The sequence below is a fragment of the Monodelphis domestica genome, chromosome 2 (genome assembly GCF_027887165.1).
Source record: "Monodelphis domestica isolate mMonDom1 chromosome 2, mMonDom1.pri, whole genome shotgun sequence".
NCBI lineage: Eukaryota > Metazoa > Chordata > Mammalia > Didelphimorphia > Didelphidae > Monodelphis > Monodelphis domestica.
Window position 1 is genome coordinate 76459750 of NC_077228.1, and position 8861 is coordinate 76468610.

Sequence of the window (8861 nt, forward strand, 5' to 3'; positions counted from 1 at the left end):
GCCCCTAAGATAGAAGTGTAAAAAAAAACCAGGACTGGGGCAAATACTAGATCAGCAGATAGAAAGAGAACATTAGTACAATAGTAATTGGCATTACACATTTGCATTTGGGTATCTTAGCCAACAGACTTCATCTTCAGAAATCATCTTCTGACAGGAACAGATCCCTTTAGGAAATCGGATTCCTGAATTGTTTGCAGAGTTGGTATGTGATGTTTCTGTTAAAGAATACCCCTTTGCCTGGGGGCAAGCAACCTCAGCAAGATAGTATATGACAAACCCAAAGATCCCAGCTTTTGGGACAAAAATCCACTATTTCATAAAAACTGCTGGGAAAATTGGAGGACAGTGTGGGAAAGATTAGGTTTAGATCAACACCTCACACCCTACACCAAGATAAATTCAAAATGGGTGAATGACTTGAACATAAAGAAGGAAACTATAAGAAAATTAGGCAAACACAGAATAGTATACATGTCAGACCTTTGGGAAGGGAAAGACTTCAAAACCAAGCAAGAATTAGAAAGAGTTACAAAATGCAAAATAAATAATCTGGAATACATCAAATTAAAAAGTTTTTGTACAAACAAAACCAATGTAACCAAAATCAGAAGGGTAGCAACAAATTGGGAAACAATCTTCATAAAAACCTCTGACAAAGGTTTAATTATTCAAATTTATAAAGAACTAAATCAATTGTACAAAAAATCAAGCCATTCTCCAATTGACAAATGGGCAAGGGACATGAACAGGCAGTTCTCAGCCAAAGAAATCAAAACTATTAATAAGCACATGAAAAAGTGCTCTATATCTCTTATAATCAGAGAGATGCAAATCAAAACAACTCTGAGGTATCACCTCACACCTAGCAGATTGGCTAACATGACAGCTATGGAAAGTAATGAATGCTGGAGGGGATGTGGCAAAGTTGGGACACTAATTCATTGCTGGTGGAGTTGTGAACTGATCCAGCCATTCTGGAGGGCAATTTGGAACTATGCCCAAAGGGTGATAAAAGACTGTCTGCCCCTTTGATCCAGCTATAGCACTGCTGGGTTTGTACCCCAAAGAGATAATAAGGAAAAAGACTTGTTCAAGAATATTCATAGCTGCTCTCTTTGTGGTGGCCAAAAGTTGGAAAACAAGGGGATGCCCATCAATTGGGGAATGGCTGAACAAACTGTGGTATATGTTGGTGATGGAATACTATTGTGCTATAAGGAATAATAAAGTAGAGGAATTCCATGGAGACTGGAACAACCTCCAGGAAGTGATGCAGAGCGAAAGGAGCAGAACCAGGAAAACATTGTACACAGAGACCGATACACTGTGGTACAATCGAAGGTGGTGGACTTCTCCATTAGTGACAATGCAATGTCCCTGAACAATCTGCAGGGATCTAAAAAATACTATCCACAAGCAGAGGATAAACTGTGGGAGTAAAAACACCGATGAAAAGCAACTGCCTGACTACAGGGGTTGAGGGAATATGACTGAGGAGAGACTCTAAATGAACACTCTAATGCAAATACCAACAACAGGGAAATGGGTTTGAGTCAAGAACACATGTGATAACCAGTGGAATACTGCATTGGCTATGGGAGAGGGAAAGGTGGGGGGAGGGGGGGCGGGGAGGAAAAGAAAATGATCTTTGTTTCCAGTGAATAATGTTTGGAAATGACCAAATAAAATAATGTTCAAAATTAAAAAAAAAAAGAATACCCCTCTGCAAAGTACACATTAACTATAACATCTATAAACACTGGAGTAACAATATTTAACAGATGAATTTCCTTATCCCAGAGGCTGGGGAAATTCAAGAAAGCATTAAGCTATATTCCCAAGCTCAAGAACCAAACTTCAACTGTGGTAAATCAAGGCTGCAAATTCAATGAGGGAGGCCTGAGCAGGAAACTGCCCAGCCATGGAAGTTCAGAACATCCATAAGCAAACATAAACATATCAAGGTCCCAATAGCAGTATGTACCAGATAAGAACTTAGGGGCCAAGCAGACCCCCGGCAGAAAACATAAACATGTCAAGGTTCCAGCAATAGTACGTACCAGATAAGGACTTGAGGGCCATACATGCTGGGGGGTGTTACAGTTAAAAGAGTGGTTGTCATAAACTGTGACCGCGGAAATATGGTTTCAAGATATTGTCTTGAGTTAAATCAAATATAAAGTGGTCGCCAGGGAAAAATTCCCAAATATGAAATATACCTAAGTCAGCTGGGTTTTTATGGAGATTTTAATTATATAAATTAAGGAATTAATGAAAAAGAGAGAGTAAGAGGAAACAATGAGAAAGGGCCTAGGCCGGCCCAGGCCAGCCTAGGCCCAAGCCCTAAGAGAGAGATCAGTCTTTAATCACTCACCACAAGATTTGTCCCAAGCAAGATTCTAGTGTTCAGAGAGACCCACCAGTTCAGCTCCTGAGCTCCACTCCAGCTTCCAAAGCTGAATCCCTCCTCAGAGAGAGTTCTCTCAGAGACCAGCCTCCAATTCAGGCTCCACAGCTGAATTTTCTTCAGAGGCCTTTCTGACCTTTTAAAGAGAATTTTCTCCTATGTCACCTCCCCTGAGTTTTCACATCTACCAATCACGTAGACGTTTTCCAAAGGACTGACCATTCTTAATTCACACCTGAGTAGACTAAAACTTTTGAGTAATTCACACCTGAGTAGACTAATCTTGTCCTTTGCAAGTTGCCTGATTAATTTGATCTTCATAGGTACTTAGAACCCTTTTGTATTATATCTAAAAAGGCCTAGCTTAAGGGTTTTTGATTCACTTTAAGTATGGGTTGGGGACTTTTCATTGTTCAATCAGGAGTTTACAACTTTATCTTCCCCTAAAGTCTGCCTAAGTATGGGTGGAGTAATGTTAGAGTTCCCACCTACATTCCTGACTAAAGTCCCTTCATTAAAAAGTAAGGGGATAGCAGCCTTTCTAAAGACCCTTTGCCTGATTGCACTGTCTATTGGTCTTCCGTGGTGGTGGGCGACAACCGGGACCCTAACAAAGGCTGTGATACCCATAGCTATATATAAAACACTTAAAATCTCCATGTGATATTTAGCAATGCGAATTGGCCAGTAAAGCTAAATTGGTTTTTCATTCTGGGATTGGCTGAAGGAAGGAGCCGGGACTAAAGTGGTTCTTAGTGATCATGCAAACTAGTGCTGGTTTGGACAACTTTCTCTGTAATTTGCTCACTTCAGAACTGGAGAGAGAGGTACCTGTACCTACTGCCATTGCATGTGTTAACTGGGAAAAAACACAACTATTAAATAGTCAGAAAAAGCCACTCTTAAATTAGGAAAGGAGTTTATTGCTAAAATTTAGGCCTCCTCACAGAGCTGTGCACTATCAATCCATGCAGAGTTACCAAAATCCTGGAAGTACCACCCTGCTAGATTACAGTGGGAACCTTAAATACTGTTGGGGGGGCAGCTGGGTAGCTCAGTGGATTGAGAGCCAGGTCTAGAGACCAAATCTGGCCTCAGACACTTCCTAGCTGTGTGACCCCGGGCAAGCCACTTGACCCCATTGCCTAGCCCTTACCACTCTTCTGCCTTGGAGCCAATACACAGTTTTGACTCCAAGACAGAAGGTAAAGTTTTTTTGTTTTTTTTTTTAAATACCATTCTAGGGGAACACTGGGACTGAGGATGGGAGGGACAGTTGATTGGCTTTACAATGGAAACAAAAGGGAAGGATCCATCCAAGGGCTGGGCTACTAGTTAAAGGACTTTGGCCTAAGGGGAGAAACCACTGGGACAAAAGAGATACTTAACCCCTGATGGGATTAACCATCCTCATTTAAACTACTTTAAAGTCTATTGTTGGTTGGAGACTCATAGAGGTTGGACTTTCCCTCAGGGAGAAACTCTCCTGTGACAAGTGACAAGGTCAAATTAGGGGCTTTGGGGGTGATTAAATCTTTCTAGGCTACAAGTTTGGGGGCTTCTAGATGCCATGTGGAAACATGTAAAGAAGCAATACCAGCCAGGGGCTATTGACTTCAAAGTTGAGGATTACAGTCTACCAGAGAGGAAATTTTCATGTAATTTCTCTTTTTTGGGGGGTTGTTTCTTTACAGGCTGGCTATCAAGAACAAGGAAATAATGCCTCAGACTCATGTTGCATTATATTATGAAAGGTTTGTGGCTTTGACTGTAGAGGTCTCCCTTTCATTTAAATTCCATAAATTGTTGTCTAAAGGTCAGGTTTACTGGATTCTCAATGCATTTAGTTAATAGCTGGACAGTGTTGTTGCTGTCATATTTCTTTTTTTTTTATCATTTCCAAGCATTATTCATTAAAGACATAGATCATTTTCTTTTCCTCTCCCCCACCCCCCATAGCCGACGAGTAAATCCACTGGGCATTAGATGTTTTCTTGATTTGAACCCATTGCTATGTTGATAATATTTGCATTAGAGTGTTCATTTAGAGTCTCTCCTCTGTCATGTCCCCTAAATCGCTGTATTCAGGCAGTTGCTTTTCCTCGGTGTTTCTACTCCCATAGTTTATCCTTTGCTTATGAATAGTGTTTTTTTCTCCTAGATCCCTGCAAATTGTTCAGGGACATTAACACCGCCACTAATGGAGAAGTCCATTACATTCGATTATACCACAGTGTATTAGTCTCTGTGTACAATGTTCTCCTGGTTCTGCTCCTCTCGCTCTGCATCACTTCCTGGAGGTTGTTCCAGTCTCCATGGAATTCCTCCACTTTATTATTCCTTTTAGCACAATAGTATTCCATCGCCAACATATACCACAATTTGCTCAGCCATTCCCCAGTTGATGGGCATCCCCTCGTTTTCCAGTTTGGGGCCACCACAAAGAGCGCAGCTATGAATATTTTTGTACAAGTCTTTTTGTCCATTATCTCTTTGGGGTACAGACCCAGCAGTGCTATGACTGGATCAAAGGGTAGACATTCTTTTGTAGCCCTTTGGGCATAGTTCCAAATTGCCCTCCAGAATGGTTGGATCAGTTCACAACTCCACCAGCAATGAATTAATATCCCTACTTTGCCACATCCCCTCCAGCATTGCTGTCATATTTCTAAGGATATAGCTGGGTTTTTTTTCACCCAAATAATCATTAAAGCAAAATACACAAATATGAAATTTCCTAGATACTGAAGTCTATATATATATATATATATATATATATATATATATATATATATATATATATATACTAAAGTCAGTAAATAGGAGAATGATAATCTTCAAATGAGATATATTTCCAAAATTCAGGGACAAGTTTCACCCTTTGAAATTGATTTGAAGAATCAACATAAACGAAATGAAATTGGACCTTTACAGAATTATCCCACTCTAAGAGATGTAGCTGGTAAGACTGAAATGCTTCCTGAAACTCATAACTCATCAAAGGACCAGCCTTTACAAAAGCATCAATTTTAAAACATAGCTAACATAAGTTAATAGTTGGTTATCTTGAAAGCTGTAACACATCTACTACAAAGCAACAATGGAATGATACGTTTTTCATTCTTAATAAGGAATGTTGAAAATGAATTGGATACAAAGAATTTATGTGACACTGCTAAAGACTACACACTTTCTAAAATCAGAAGGGAAGCAACAAATTGGGAAACAATCTTCATAAAAACCTCTGACAAAGGTTTAATTACTCAAATTTACAAAGAGCTAAATCAATTGTACAAAAAAATCAAACCATTCTCCAAATGATAAATGGGCAAGGGACATGAATAGGCAGCTTTCAGATAAAGAAATCAAAACTATTAATAAGCACATGAAAAAGTGTTCTAAATCTCTGATAATCAGAGAGATGCAAATCAAAACAACTCTGAGGTACCACCTCACACATAGCAGATTGACTAACATGACAGCAGAGGAAAGCAGTGAATGCTGGAGGGGATGTGGCAAAGTGGGGACACTAATTCATTGCTGGTGGAGTTGTGAATTGATCCAGCCATTCTGGAGGGCAATTTGGAACTATGCCCAAAGGGCTACAAAAGAATGTCTGCCCTTTGATCCAACCATAGCACTGCTGGGTCTGTACCCCAAAGAGATAATGGACAAAAAGACTTGTACAAAAATATTCATAGCTGCGCTCTTTGTGGTGGCCAAAAATTGGAAAACAAGGGGATTCCTTTCAATTGGGGAATGGCTGAACAAATTGTGGTATATGTTGGTGATGGAATACTATTGTGCTATAAGGAATAATAAATTGGAGGAATTCCATGGAGACTGGAACAACCTCCAGGAAGTGATGCAGAGCAGAAAGGAGCAGAACCAGGAGAACATTGTACACAGAGACTGATACAGTGTGGTACAATTGAATGTAATGGACTTCTCCATTAGTGGCAATACAATGTCCCTGAACAATCTGTAGGGATCTAGGAGAAAAACACTATCCACAAGCAAAGGACACATTGTAGGAGTAAAAACACCGAGGAAAAGCAACTACTTGACTACAGTGGTTGAGGGGACATGTCTGAGGAGAGACTCTTAATGAACACTCTAATGCAAATACTAACAACATGGAAATGGGTTTGAATCAAGAACACATGTGATACCCAGTGGAATCACTTGTCGGCTATGGGAGAGGTGGGGGGTGGGGGGAGAGGAAAAGAAAATGATCTTTGTCTCTAATGAATAATGCTTGGAAATGATCAAATAAAATATTGTTTAAAAAAAAAGACTATACACTCTCCAATGAATCCCAGTATTCTAGTAACTAAGAAAATATATTTCAGAGTAAAAATGGGGAAAATTTCATAGCCTGGATAAATAATCAAAAATGGTATGGTGGAAGGAGGATGAGACCTGGAAGGAAAAGAATTGGCTTTTGACTCACATTTACTAGCTATGTGACCGAGGCAAGTCATTTATTTTCCCTGAGTCTGTCTTAATTGTAAGTGGGACAATATTGATACTTGTAGTATCCGCCTCATAGCATTGTGAGAAATAAAATTCTGAGATGAGGTTCTGAGTGAGAAAAATCAACTTATTGACAAGGCTAGCAATAATCAATAAATGAATGATCAATATTCTCTTGATAATCAAAGACAAAGATGCAGGGTCCTGGATCACCTTAAATACAGTTCCTGTCTGACAGCTCTATTCAGCTCTCCCTGAAAATATCAAGACAGATCTAATTGGTGGACACTTAATGAGGAGGCGGGATAATAGCTCCTAGCCCATCTTGAATTACTTTGCCTTTGGGGGGAATCACAGGAGTCATGAGATTCTAATAACCAATGGCAATCCAAGCAAAAAGATCCACTTTGGTCTGGTTATGCTTTCACCTTCAAGAACACAATGCCCCTCCCCACATTGAGATGTTGGGGGAGGAGAACCAAGGGCACCCCCTGGGAGTATCTAGTTTAGGTGAGACTCTGTTTACAGAGAAAATAGAACTCAAATTCCCAGTTGGCCCCATCCCAATTTAGCAGATGCCAAAGAACAAAGATTCTTCTAGGGTTGTCAGAGAAATCTCTTTTGAGTTTAGACAGGAAATGCAATGTTACAGGTTAATATTAAAAATCAAATGATACAGCATTAAAATTAATTTTCCTCGGCATGGTGAGGAACAAAAGAAATAATGTATGTAAAGTGCTTCTTAAACTTCAAGTTACTGTACTAGTATTAGTAATTTAGTCACCTAAATATTATGAAAAGAAAAACCAGCTCTGCGTAGCAGATGAGTATTCCATTCATTAGAATGGTATATCCCAACTGTAAAGTAATATATTGATACCCTAATTTATTAATGAGTCTCTTGAGAATCTGGTTAGTGTAATCTAGTGTCCTAGAAACTTATATACCTACTGGACGAACTGATAAAGTTGAGGTTCTGGAGCTGAAAAGTTGAAGCCTAGTCCCTGGATGTATGAAGCTTCCTTTGAGCTTCCAACTGGCTTGTCTCTTCAACATCTTCTTTTAGCTACAATACAGACCACTAAATATCAGCTTATTTCCCCCTTACTACTAGCAAATATCATCTACCCTTACTAGGGACAAACTATTTCATATTAAATTTAATGTGATCAACATCAGGTAAAAGTTATTACTCTGAAGAATGCTAAATGAAGAGAGCAAGACCTCTAAATAGAGTATATTTTTGACATAGATGTCTTTCCAGAGCTGATTATTACAGTCACTTGATACATTTACCAGTCTTTTTCTCATCTTTTTTAGAGTAAATTGTTGCCAAACAAAAAAATACAACATGATAATTTGAAAGGTGCAATATATTGGTTTCTTCAGCCTCACCTGAATGTGATGCTGCTGGAATTTAAGCCAAGAGTAGGCCAATTAGAATAAATTACTGAGATTTATTTTTGGTTATGACAAACTGTAATGAATAAGGCACATTCTTTATCATCCAAGAGAGAAAAATGAAAAAGCCACTCTTATATAATAGTAAAATTGTGGAAAGACCCAGGGAATAACAGGAATTTTGATGTTAATGACATATATGGATATTATATTAATATGGATATTAGTATGGTTCTTACTCTTTTAGCTTACATCACAGAATGCACTTAAATTTGCAGGTCAATATAGCCTGACCTTTCTCCTTGTCAGTGCTTCCCAAACTACTGCTTCAGGAGAATTAGGTCCTCTTTTTAATCAGAAAAATAATCTTTGTAAAGGACAAATAAGGGAAAGAGTATAAAAATGTTTCCTGGCTTACAGTAACTCATATATAGGTTTTTCAGAAAATAAATACAAGGGGGCAGCTGGGAAGCTCAGTGATTGAGAGCCAGGCCTAAAGATGGGAGGTCCTAGGTTCAAATCTAGCCTCAGACACTTCCTAGCTGTGTGACCCTGGGCAAGTCACTTGACCCCC